At 40.7% G+C, this 13,011-nt stretch overlaps 1 protein-coding gene and 1 pseudogene across 3 annotated transcripts in view; one reads left to right on the top strand and one right to left on the bottom strand.

The window, feature by feature from the left end:
- grik5 (glutamate receptor, ionotropic, kainate 5) overlaps positions 1 to 13,011 on the bottom strand; it is a 135,227-nt gene that overhangs the window by 51,961 nt on the left and 70,255 nt on the right. The window lies entirely within an intron of this gene.
- LOC127452669 (uncharacterized) lies at positions 1,852 to 6,174 on the top strand (annotated as a pseudogene).

Here is a 13,011-nt window from a genome sequence, read left to right as displayed (position 1 = left end):
TTCCAGTGTAATAAATTAAGCAATCACACGTCATGCAGAACATCTCGTGTTTTTAAATCCATAAGGATCTCTTTCTCAACGGCAATACCAGCAGTGATGACAGCCGACTCGTCAGCAAGATTTGGTGCTTTTCGCTCTTGAAATACGTACATCACTTAAATTTTATTGCATCACTCAAGGCCAGCTAGAAGGCCTCGACTGGGACATATCCTAAAGATCACACCCACCAAGAACAAATAAATCAATCTGATTGGCAGATGAATCTGACAATCTGACTTTAGTTGCTCATTCATTTGCACTGTTGAAGGATTCTGTGGAAATTCTGAAGGCCTGAGGGAGTGGAGCTCAGACTCACGCACTGCTTCGGCTAACGAGCTCGACTTTGGGCATGCGATTTGTGAAACAGTTGTCACACTTTGCTTGTAAGCATCAAGGAATAAATTCTGACTTGATAAACATTTAGTTTTTCTCTATTTGTTTGTAGATTAATTAAGAGTGGAAAGCGATTAAAAATACATAGGCAAAAAGGTGACTGAGAATGAAAGGATGAAAAATATTTATTTATTTGGCATGTTAGGCCAGCAGAGAAGGCTTTGCTGGCCCTTAGAAATCGCCACTGCGCATTTAAGATAAAACTCTGAAGGGAAATTTTCCACTGAGGTAGGCCTAAAAGTTGTGTGTGAGTTGCGTTAAATGTTCTCTTTCAAACATTCATTCAGTATCTCACTATGGGTAAATGCCTTGTGAGTGAAACCATGGAAGCAATTTTTTAATACCACATCTGTCCAATGACAGACAAGAATATCGATTACAATAATGTAAAAAAAAAACGTTAATTGATTAATGAGTATTAACTGTAAAATATACAGTAACATTTTTTTATATATTTTAAAAGACAATACAGTAGTTTTTACAATAAAATGTTGTAAAAATAAAAACATTTAGATGTAAAAAGTACGATTTTCCTGTATAATTAACGGTAAAAATGTAAATTTTATTGTAAATTATTGTTAAAATTACAGTAAAAAACAATAATCGGGCATTCCCACAATTCCCTGTATGACCCATCATATTTCATTATATTTGATGGGAATAGTTATGCTTCTTATTATTTTTAATATCAGTTACGTACAGACAAGTCACAGCAGTGACCAGGAAGCCCCGTCTTCCTGATATAAGCTGCCCCGTCTTCCTGATATAAGCCGCTGTCACCTGCCTTTACATCATTCTTGCTTTCTTCCTTGTGAAGATTTGTGGAAGCAGTCCTCAGCAGCTCTTGGAATTTTATTTTCGCTTAACTGTTTTATAGGCGAGCCGTAAAGGTAAGTCACAAACTGCAACTATAAGATCCAGGAGTTATTCTTTTGAGTTTGAGTGGTAAAAGCAGCGTGTTATGGTGGGTATTTTCACCCAGTTTTATCACTCGGCCGCCATAGTCAGTGATACTCATGGAGTATAATTTTTTTTTTTGTAATTAGCTTTACAATAAAAGAGGCATACCAAATAATGGCTACTGCAAAACCAGACAGCGGCGAAGGGGAAAGAAAACCCTCGCCCGTGTGCCTGTGGAGCTATGATTGCGGCAAAGGACTCGCACTCCATGTGCATCGCTTGCCTCGGGGTAAAGCACATGCAGACAGCCCTCCCTAACCCCAAGTGCTGCCCACACTGCATCTCTCTTCCACCAAGGGCATTGGAAATGTGAGTCTGAGTCGGTGGCCTCCAACAAAGGGGACCCACTACTCTCTCCGCTGCCCATGGAGAGGGAATCCTCCATGCGTCCACAGGAGTCCCGTGCCTGGGGGGGCCTTGTCCGAGCTTCCCCCTCTCTTTGACGTTCCTGTAGTGGGGATGGGAGAGGAGGAAAACGAGGATGATGAGATGAGCGATTGTCTCTTGGAGGATGATCAAGAGGTTGACGAGGAGGACGGCATTCGCCCACCTCAGCAGTCAAGACCCGATAGTGCACAGAGTGGGTGGACCACTTCCCCAACACCTGTGGAATTAGCTCTGTTGGAGATGTGCAGAAGGGCAGCGGCCAAACTGTCCATCGAGTGGCCGTCTCAGCAGATGGGGCAGGGGGCTGAGAGAGATCTTTATGGTGGTAAGAGTCTGCTGTCGCATCTCCCCTCTGTCAAACAACTCTTCCCGGCGGTCCCGGCGTGTGTAGCAGAGATGAGGATGTTCTGGAACAAACCTTTCTCGCACAGAGTGACCATCAGGGGTTTTTCATGCCTGGACATGCATAACATGGAGGAGTTAGATATGTCGGATCCTCTGCCGGTGGAATCATCAGTGGCGAACAACCTTCATCCTAACCACAGAGCAGCTTTCTCCTCCTCGGGGGCTTCTCTGCCAGGTAAAACAGACCACTTTGCAGCGTCCGTGTTTCAAAAAATATAAAAATCATCTGCTCTCACAGTGAGAGTGTTGAATGGCACTTCTCTCCTCACCACCGACCAGGCTGAGTTTCTGGAGGAGATGGGCAATCAGATCGATGCTAGAACCCCAAATCCAGCTCTTACTTCCAGAGGAGCGGTTCAGAGCTGCGGCCACAGCATGAGACTCTTGATGGTGGGAGAAAGGGCACTGTGGCTTGGATTATCTGACCTCTCAGATAAAGAGAAGGTAGGTTTATTGGATGCCCCGGTGGAGACGAAAGCTCTGTTCGGGGCCATGGTCACAACAATGAGGCAACAATGTGACCTTCGAAAGAAGGAAGGGGAAGCTTTTGAAACCTGTCTTCCCCGCAAGACTGCCACACGCCACTTTCATCCAGCTCACGTAGGATTAATGCCCTCTCAACCCGAGACCTCTTCCTCCCTAGCAGTCAATGATGGGAGAGGCACAGTCTAGACCAAACCAGAGCAAAAAGTGTGTTGGGGGTTGGGGGGCAGTTGAGACAGGCAACCTAGTAGCAGGGACTTTCATGGACAAAAAGGGACAACAATCAGCACTCGGGGGTCTCTGTTCGCATCTCTTCCTTACGAGGTGAGCTATCTCATCTCTCCCCACAAAAAGAGGAAATGGGAGAGGCAGCAGTCGCTCAGGGTGATGTTAAAAGACGTTTCAGTGGCCGGTTCATTTCTTCCACTAACCAGTTCAAATGGGAAAGTTGCACGAGTTCTGAAGGTGCCCTCTGTGTTAAGCCTCTCCCCTCCACCCACAGGGTCAAAGCTGAGAGAAGTTGCAAAAGCATACACTGGTGGCCAAAAGTTTGGAATAATGTACAGATTTTGCTGTTTCGGAAGGAAATTGGTACTTTAATTCACCAAAGTGGCATTCAACTGATCACAAAGTATAGTCAGGACATTACTGATATAAAAAACAGCACCATCACTATTTGAAAAAAGTCATTTTTGATCAAATCTAGACAGGCCCCATTTCCAGCAGCCATCACTCCAACACCTTATCCTTAAATAATCATACTAAATTGCTAATTTGGTACTAGAAAATCACTTGCCATTGTATCAAACAGTTGAAAGCTATTTGGTTCATTAAATTAAGCTTAACATTGTCTTTGTGATTGTTTTTGAGTTGCCACAGTATGCAATAGACTGGCATGTCTTAAGGTAAATATTAGGTCAAAAATGGCAAAAAAGAAACAGCTTTCTCTAGAAACTCATCAGTTAATCATTGTTTTAAGGAATGAAGGCTATACAATGCTTGAAACTGCCCAAAAAAATGAAGATTTCATTCAAAGGTGTACACAACAGTCTTCAAAGAGAAAGGACAACTGGCTCTAAAAAGGACAGAAAGAGATGTGGAAGGTCAGATGTACAACTAAACAAGAGGATAAGTACATCAGAGTCTCTAGTTTGAGAAATAGATGCCTCACATGTTCTCAGCTGACAGCTTCATTGAATTCTACCAGCTCAACACCAGTTTCATGTACAACAGTAAAGAGAAGACTCAGGGGTGCAGGCCTTATGGGAAGAATTGCAAAGAAAAAGCCACATTTGAAACAGAAAAACAAAAAGAAATGGTTAGAGTGGGCAAAGAAACACAGACATTGGACAACAGATATTTGGAAAAGAGTGTTATGGATCTTAAATCTATTAAGCGTTTGTGGGATCAGCTAGACTGTAAGGTGCATGAAAAGTGCCCACATCTATGGCAAGTGCTACAGGAAGCGTAGGGTGAAATGTCACCTGAGTATCTGGACAAACTGACAGCTAGAATGCCAAGGATCTGCAAAGCTGTCATTGCTGCATGTGGAGGATTTTTTGATGAAAACTCTTTGAAGTAGTTTAAGAAGTTCTGAAATTTTTTTTCAAATTGCAACAGTAATTTTTCACATTATTAATGTCCTGACTATACATTGTGATCAGTTGAATGCCACTTTGGTGAATAAAAGTACCAATTTCTTTCCATAAGAGCAAAATCTGTACATTATTCCAAACTTTTGGCTGCCAGTGTATGTTTTCAAAATAAATAAATTCTTCTGTGTATCCAGGCTGCAAGCTGAGGGCACAGAAAAACCCGAAAACAAACTCAAATCAAAGCTGCAAACCCCAGCTCCGCTACTTGCTGTCAAAGCGCAGAGCTGCCGCGCATGTGCAGTTCACCCCTGGGTATTAACTACAATAATAAGGGGTTATCGACTGCAATTTGCTCATTTCAACAGTGTGTTAATGTCAACATCGGAGGGGGAATCAGCTCAGATTTTAGAGGACGTAATAGCCACTTTATTGAGCAATAATATGGATGGTACCGGCGGAGGACAGCTGTCAGGGGTTTTACTCCCAGTATTTTGTCAATCCAAAAAAATGGGGAGGTCTCTGCCCACTTTTGGATTTGCGGAACCTCAACAAATACCTCAGAAAGTACAGATTCAAAATGCTCACACTCAGACTGCTGACTCACTCTATTTGTCCCGGAGATTGGTTCACATCAGTGGATCTCAAGGATGCATATTTCCATGTAGAAATGTATCCAGCTCAAAGGAAATTCCTGAGGTTCGCCTATCAGGGCATAGCCTCCGAATTTTTGAAGGTGCCTTTCGGACATTCATTAGCTCAGAGAGTCTTTAGCAAATGTGTGGAGGTGGCTCTGACTCCTTTGAGGAAAGTGGGTCTCAGAGTGTCCGCATATTTAGATGATCTGCTCCTCTGTGCACCATCATGGCAACAGGCAGAGACAGACACAAACATGTTGGCGTCTCATATGGAAAACTTGGGTTGTGAGATAAACCACACAAAGAGCTGTCTGGTGCCATCTCAGGAAATAAATTATCTGGGTCTCAGACTGAACTCCGATCTGTATCGAGCGTTTCTTTCAGAGGAATGCATCAGATCATTTTGCAGTTTTCTAACCCTTTTTTTAGAGGGGGAGAACAGTCCCTTTCAGGACATGTCTGCATCTGTTGGGTTTAATGGCCTCGACAGTTTCAGTCATTCTCTTGGGACGATTGGGAATGAGGGAGATTCAGCATAGTATAACGACACAGCGTTTGTTTCCCCAACGACACACTACAAGATGTGCACATAAACTTTCTGGAGTTACTGACAGTGTTTCTAGCATTGAAGCACTTTGTACAGTTCCTTCAAGGCCACCATGTCCTAGTCAGATCGGACAACATGACAGCAGTGGTATTATATAAACAGACAAGGGGGCTCGCGCTCACAGCGACTTCACAGCCTGGCACAAAAACTGATGTGTGGAGCAGTGTGCACTTCCTCTCATTACGGGCAACTCACGTCCTGGGCGTAATGAATATGGGGGTGGATTTGTTGTCCAGAGCAAATCCCCTGTATGGGGAGTGGAGGCTCCACCCACAGGTGATGAGCCAGCTGTGGGAGAGATTCAGGCAGGCTGCCATAGATCTCTTCGCATTGCATGAAAACACTCATTGTCCTCTGTTCTTCTCTCTGGTGAGCAAAGATGCACCTATGTATGTGGATGCGCTGGTACACCCATGGCCAAACAATCTGTTATACGCGTTCCCCCCTCTGGGCCTGATCGGCCCAACTTTGAAAGAGTAAGGGAACACGGTCACACAGTAATAATAATTGCCGCATACTGGCCGGGAAGCTTTGGGTGGTGGAGATAATTCAGCTCCTTTCCGACCAGCCTTGGCCTCTTCCGCTGCACAGGGATCTCCTATCTCAAGCGCACAGGGAGATTTTTCACCCGCACCCAGACCGAGTAGCTCTTTGGGCCTGGAAAGGATGAATTTAAATGCCACTGGGTTGCCTCCGAGGGTAACTGAAACAATTCAAGAGGCATGGCCACCTCTTGGGTGCTGTTTAAGGACATTTCAGTCCAGGACATTTGTGCCATGGTGAGCTTGGCGTCACCTCACACATTTGTGAGATTTTACAGACTGGATGTTACAGAGCCTTCACTGGCTCACACAGTCCTTAGCATGAATAGGTCTGATACTGATGTATAAGCACACTCATATAGGCTCAGTTTTAATACGTTAAATGATTTCATTCCATAACTATTCCTTTATGGCAATATAGTTTGGAGATGTTTCATATAATATTTGAGTCAGCCTGCTTCAGACAGCATATCTGCAATCTGGGAGTTGTGAGATATACATATGAGAGGATGTAAGGTTATGTATGTGTAACACTTCTCAGTGGAAAGAGGAGGCGAGAAGCAGATTTCCTGGTTCAGGTAAGTGTTTTTTTATTTTCCTCAGTGCAGCACAAACACACTCTCAGGGCTTTACGTTGTTGGCAAACACAGTCTAAAAACATCCACAAACTAGCTTACAAAATAAACGTTCAAATTTGTAATCATAAAAACTTCTGGCTTCATAGTCCGTGCCCAAGCTCTCTCTCCCCTCTAACTGCTGTGTGGCTCTATTTATGCCGCTCTCCCCATGCTCACTGAAATTAGAGACAGGTGTTAGACATAATTTAACTCAGGTGTAAGCACCCTTACCGCTTTCTCTCTCTCCGGAGAGATGCTTGACCACACCCCCGCTGCCACAGTATGTAACCCCTGTTCTCTGATAACAGGAGTGACGTATCTCACCGCACTCCCTTCCTTGCAGCATCATGGGAAAGAGATAGGCGTTTACCCATAGTGAGATACCTCACTCCTGTTATCAGAGAACCGGGGTTACATACGTAACCTTACGTTTTCTTTAGTAAACAGTTTGTACAGTATTTCATTGATTTGAATCGCTCATCTCACTTACATCAGTCAGAGTCAGAGTATCCTTCTTACAATACAATTTAAAGGTGCACTCAGTAACTTTTTGATTGTGTCATCTTGGACTTACAGTGACACCTAGTGGTGTGGATGCAGCATCATTCAAAATCAAAAGTTTTCAGTTACAGATGCCATTGTAGAAATTCACTTATCACAATCAGCCATGATTAATTTAATCCAAGAGTGAAAGTGTCCAATAACAAGACGGTTACAGAGATTAAGCAAGTAGAATTAGGCTGGTCGTGTGATTCTAAAATGGCAGCCCCATAAGGACACCCCTGCCCCATGCAGAATAAAACAGCTTTTATAAGGTTACTGATATGACTAAAGTCTTGATTTTATACATATGTTTCAAAATTACAATTAATTTCTTTAGGAGTAAAACTTTTTTATGGGGAAAAAATGACTGAGTGTACCTTTAATCAATGTATGCTCTAAAATTACTGTCTACTGGCGAGTAACTTATTTACTTGTCAAAGCCAATTTACACATGCATTTGGGGCTTGGCGAATGATAATTTTGGATATTAGTGATATTAGTCTTTCACGGATATGTCGGTATCGGCGTATATGTTTTCCGATATGCGCCAATATGAAAACTTTTTTTTCAGAACATATAATGCAGAAAACAATGCTTGGGGTGATTTAGAATTGGTGTCATAGCGTAGTTTGTCCAGCAGAGTGCGCTCCGACTCCATTGTTTACAGAGCTGAGCTGATGGTGGTTTTGCAGACAGTGCGGAGTTAAGCGGTGTTGTCATGGTAAGTTGTTAACTAGTTTGTAAAATACATACTGGAAAGTTAATAAACAATGACCCCATCATTTTCCCTTTTCAATATAACCAATATAATGTTAACCCTGTCCCTGACAACCATTTCACTCATGTTTATCACATCTGTTTGCTATGTTAGCCAGCTATAGTTTGTCAGTGTGGTCAGTAACGTAGCAGATTGAAAGGTAAGCATCAGAGCATCTTTTTGCAGCTCAGCAGACAACGGCGCGATGGTGGATTGTGTCTGTTGAGTGTTGATTTCACGCTACGTTGTTACCTAGCTGGAAAGTAAATAAACAACATCCATCTTTTACTCTCCATGACAATGAGCTTATAGCTAACTAGCTAACCACGTAGCTACTTTCATACCTTGTCAGCTGAGTGGAAGCTAATGTATTCACAAAACTGTTTTATTCAGGATTCACAGTTTGGTACCCTCTTCAACTGAACAATTCCAGTCATTGCATTTACAAAATGTAATATTTAAATGTCTGGTTTTCCACCATTGAAAGTTTCCCCTGAACTTGTATAGCAGAATATAGTGTAACACTGTTGCCACTGTTTATCTCTTGACTCGGCAGCAGCAAACCATGAGTTATTGTTTGTGACTGTTTTGTTATACATTAACAGCTAAATATTGCTGATGATGTTTTGATAAGCAAGAAAACTGTACTTTAGGACAATTTGGAGGTACTTGTACTTTACTTGAGTATTACCATGGCATTTTCTATTACTTTATACTTCCACTCCACTACATTTCAGAGGGAAATATTGTACTTTTTCCACTTATTGTTTTAACAGCTATAGTTACTAGTTAATTTTCAGATCAATATTTTAATACGTAAAATATATGATCAGTTAAATTTAACTTATCTCTACATTTAAAAAATACCCATCTTAAAAATGCTCTGCTTAAATAAAATGTTCTTTCCTCTATCACCTACAGATGGCTGAAAAGCGACAGTGAATGGGCAGTAAGGTGTGGGACTACTTCTCCAAAGATGGTGACGTAGTTGTCTGCAATACCTGCAAAGCAAAGATAAGCCAGGGATCTAGCAAATCCAGTCAAAAGAATACCACCAATTTGTGGTCTCACCTGAAATTGAGACCAGCTCAAAAATCAACTATATCGGCCACCATATCAGTAATCAGTAAAGTAATCAGTGAATTTTCCCCCTCTAAAATCGGTATCGGTCTCAAAAATCCCATATCAGTCGGGCTCTAGTCAACACCAAACCCATCACCTTGTGAGCTCAAACATTTAAAGCAACTGTTTAAGAAGCTGTTTTAGACACAAATCGGTCTGCAGGGTTACTGCTAACTTCCAATGAGTATTCCTGGAGGTTCACAGGCCAAACGCAAGAGACACCTGTTAGCAAGCACAATAGAATCCCATTAAAGCCTGCTGAAATCCAGTTATTTAGCTCACTGAGGTCTAATTAAGCTCAGCTAAACCAACAGAATCCCACATAGAATTTGAGATAGCTTATTAAAGCCTGGATAAAGTTCCATGGATTTGGCTCTTGTGATTTTTACAGCTAAAATGTTTATCAGGCCACCAGCGATGTTTCATTATGGTAATGGGCCATATGCTAAAAGGAAAAACCAAATAAGCGAAAAGACTTTGTATTTATGGAAGCACAAACATTTAATATGAGATTAGCATGGCCTCGTTTCATGGCTCAGTGAGTCGGGACTTAGGATATGAAGACATGCATAATGCGTGTGTCTGTGTATGTGTGGGTGTGTTTCTTCCAAAAAAAAAACTTTCCACCATTCATAACATATCAGAGGATGATTGCAAACTTCACAGTTAGACAGCAATAACATTCTAGTTAAAGGAATAGTTCACACACAAGTGAAAACTCTGTTATCATATACTCACCCTCATGTTGTTCCAAATGCATTTACATTTATCCATTTGGCAGACGCTTTTATCCAAAGCGACTTACAGTGCAATTATTACAGGGACAATTCCCCTGTTGCAACATGGAGTTAAGTGCCTTGCTCAAAGACACAATGGTGGTGGCTGTGGGGATCGAACCAGCAACCTGTTATGTGCTTTAGCCCACTGAGCCACCACCACTCTGTTCATATAAATGCATATATCTTTCACAAAAGGAGAAATCTGAAAGAATATGCTGGTCGTGTTTTCCATGCAATTACAAATAACAGGGACTGGAGCTTTCAAGCTTAAAAAATTAGGCCAAAGTACCATAAAAGTATAATTGAAATAGTACATAGTGTTTGACTTGTGCATTATATAAATAAATCTGCTGAAGCCACACGTACTGTATGTGTGAGAAACAGACTGATATGTCCATTAAGATTCACTGAAAAAAATTTATATCCGCCCCGGCTCTCCATAAAGTATTCACGAGAGAAATAATGATGTCCGATTTGAATCACTGTTTTGAGTTGGATCTTTTCAATGAATCAGTTGATCCAATTCACAAAATCAGTTTGAATGCTTCTTTCATGAATCTGACTGATCTGGTTCTTTAGTTCAAATCCAATAGACTCAATTATTCCGTAGCGTGGTTAACAGCCTGACCACTTGAGTTAGATTATCATTGAATAACAACAACAATTTCAGCCTCTTCTTCATAAAAAGCTATTTTATGACTTTAGAGGACTTGGAATAAAGGGAATTAGGTCAAACTGGCCATTTATGGCTTTTGCATACTTTTACGAAGTTTGAAAGCCTCAGACCCCATTCATTGTAACTGCATGGAAAACAAAAACTGAAATGTATCCTTTTATATTCCATGTAAAAAGAGAGTCATACAGGTTTGACCACGAGGTTGAGTAAATAACGACTGAATTTAAGGGTTAGGGTTAGACACGCCTCTGTAGTCTTTTTCCCCCTTTAAATGTTTGAGTCTGATAACTTTTTCAGACTCAAAACAACAGCCCATAACATTTTCAAAAAACCTGGATACAAAGCTATGAAGACAGGAACAGATTCAAAACCATTTTAATCAAGCACACACACACACACACACACACACACACAACAGACACACATGGTGGCATACAGGTGATTTATCTTGCACCCCTCTCCACCCATTCATTGCGTTTAATCACATGGCCTTACAGCCAAGTATACAATCAATACTCGTCACCTGACAGCGTATACGCACACAATGCAGGGACGAAGGATTACGTACAGAAGGAGAAAATAAGAGCTTGCAAAGATTCAGGAGAGAAGGAAAAGTACAGCAGGTGGACAAAATGGGTGCTGTGCCTCTGGTTAACAAAGTAATTAAGTGACAAGCTGCAATAAGCGAGTGTAAGTCATGTCCAGGGTTGGGGAGCAACGGAATACGTGTAACGGGATTACGTATTAAAAATACAAAATATAAGTAACTGTATTCCACTACAGTTACAATTTAAATCTTTGGTAATTAGAATACAGTTACATTCAAAAAGTATTTTGATTACTGAAGAGATTACTTTGCATTTTATTGTCATTTGTTTCATTTAATATTTAGTCCTTTCAGATGGAAAACATTTATACATATAAATGATGCGATCCAAAGTGCATTTGAACAGCGGTGAAACACTTTCATACGAGCAGACAGAGAAGTAAGTTTGGAGCAGAAGAAATAGAAATAAACCTTGTGTAAATTGTCAGCTTTACGCTAAGCTAAAATGCTATTTCTAGCCATTTTACATGCACATGTTACCAGGCTCGATCAAATTTTTTTATCAAGAAAATTCACGTTGGATCATAATTTCTTTTTTTCTAGTAAGACCTTTGATATTAGGGCAAAAATCATATTCTTGATAATATTTTTTTTATTGTTTTCCTGTAAAAATATCTGAAAATCCTTAAAACAAGATCAATTTGATTGATCTTGTTTTAGAAACAACACTGCATAAGATATTTAGGTTTTTCAGAGAATGTATTTTTAACATGTGTATTTTGTCTTACTGTACTGGCAGAGTTTTTATAGTCAGAACAAGTGAAAAAATCTACCAGTGCTGAAGAAGTAATCCAAAGTATTTAGAATACGTTACTGACCTTGAGTAATCTAACGGAATATGTTACAAATGACATTTTACAGCATGTATTCTGTAATCTGTAGTGGAATACATTTCAAAAGTAACCCTCCCAACCCTGGTCATGTCCAACCGAGAGAATGCGAATCAAAGAGGATAGAGATGAACATGTGATAGAAAGAGTGAAGAGGGAGTTAGTGTGGAGAGATAGAAAGAGCAGGAGGGTGGAAGAGTGGGTGGAGATGGAGGATACTATATATAACTGCAGGGTTATGGAATAAAAGTGAGAGATCACACTGCTGTTTGATTACTTAACTCATAGAGCCATGGTAACCAACTAAACAGCACATCAAAAGCACATTTAAATGCGTACACGCATACGCACAATGTTCGCTGAAGTGGTAAAGCTGAAGTGTCATATTTTTGTTAAATTAACTTCTCCTATCCCAGTTTGATATGCAGAGACAACTATAATACAAAACACATAAACTATGCCAACAATGACACTGAGAAACATGGCTTCAAAGTTTTTTTGTTTTTGTTTTTTTTTTTTTATCAAATTGCTTTTTCTTGGTTTTCAAAAACTCTAATCTCATTCCATAGGAATTTATTGTATAAATAAATTGACAATATATTATGCCATTCCACAGAAAAGTGTAAAAACTTTGGCTTTGAGGAACTATGAAAACAGTGGTACGAGTTTGGGGTGGGATCTGTTTTATCCGACCAGTGGAAGACAGGGCTGTGTTTTAACAAAACCCTTTTGAAAACAATAATTATTTTTGCAATTACGTTTAGCGCAGAAATTACACACTTCAGCTTTAACCAGTTCAAGAAAGTTCTTCTGCAGCTTGTGCCAAAATTACTCTATAGAAAGGATCAAAAGCACCATTGTGCAAGTATCTATTTGTTTGCCACGCGTCCGAACATGCAACAAAAATAACACAGACCTCATAGTGCAGAAAAATCTATCAGCCTTTACCCATCAAAAAAGCAGCGAAAGAACCTTCCCCCACCAGACTGCTACCACGCTCACTCTCTTCCATCACCAGGGAATATTTATACAAA

This window comes from Myxocyprinus asiaticus, chromosome 15 (assembly GCF_019703515.2).
Source record: "Myxocyprinus asiaticus isolate MX2 ecotype Aquarium Trade chromosome 15, UBuf_Myxa_2, whole genome shotgun sequence".
NCBI classification, from domain to species: domain Eukaryota; kingdom Metazoa; phylum Chordata; class Actinopteri; order Cypriniformes; family Catostomidae; genus Myxocyprinus; species Myxocyprinus asiaticus.
Note: the sequence above shows the minus strand (reverse complement) of the source record. Positions and strands in the feature narration are given on the sequence as shown.